This window comes from Propithecus coquereli, unplaced genomic scaffold (genome assembly GCF_000956105.1).
Source record: "Propithecus coquereli isolate 6110/MARCELLA unplaced genomic scaffold, Pcoq_1.0 Scaffold72, whole genome shotgun sequence".
Taxonomy (NCBI): Eukaryota; Metazoa; Chordata; class Mammalia; order Primates; family Indriidae; genus Propithecus; species Propithecus coquereli.
Window position 1 is genome coordinate 2,501,631 of NW_012153285.1, and position 999 is coordinate 2,502,629.

A 999-nucleotide genomic window follows, 5' to 3' on the forward strand; every position below is an offset into this window, starting at 1 on the left:
GTTAAAATGTCTATACTACCCAAAGTGATCTACAGATTAAATGCAACCCCTATTAAAATACCAAAATGATGTTTACAGATCTAGAAAAAATAATTCTATGCTTCTTATGGAACCAGAGAAGACCCTGTATAGTAAAAGCAATCTTAAGAAAAAGAACAAATTGGGAGGCATCAATTTACCAGACTTCAAGCTACAAGGTTATAGTAACTAAAACAGCATGGCGCTGGCACAAGAATAGAGACATAGACCAAGGGAACAGAACTCAGAACCCAGATATGAAACCATTCTCATATAGCCATCTAGTCTTGGAAAAAGCAGACAAAAACATACATTGGGGAAAATAATACTTATTCAATAAATGGAGCTCAGAAAACTGGAGATAGGGACACTAATACACTGCTGGTGAGATGGCAAACTAGTACAACCTCTGTGGAAGGTAATATGGAGATACATCAAAGAGCTACAAGTAGAACTACCATTTGATCCAGAATCCCGTTACTGGGCATCAACCCAAAGGAAAAAAAGACATTCTATAAAAAAGACATCTGCACTAGAATGTTTATAGCAGCACAATTCACAATTACAGAGATGTGAAAACAACCCAAGTGCCCATCAATACATGAGTGGATTAAGAAAATGTGGTATATGTATACCATGGAGTTCTACTCAGCCGCAAAACACAACAGTGGTACAGCACCTCTTGTATTATTCTGGATAGAGCTGTATCCCATTCTACTAAGTAAAGTATCACAAGAATGGAAAAATAAGCACCACATGTACTCACCATCAGATTGGTATTAACTGACCAACACGTAGGTTCACATACAGTAATAACATTCATCAGCTGCCGGGCAAATGGGAGAGGGCAGGAGGGGATGGGTATATACACACATAATGGGTACGATGCTGACCGTCTGGGGGATGAACATGCCTGAAGCTCTGACTCGGGCAGGGCAAAGGCAATATATGTAACGTAAACATTTGTATCCCCGTATTATT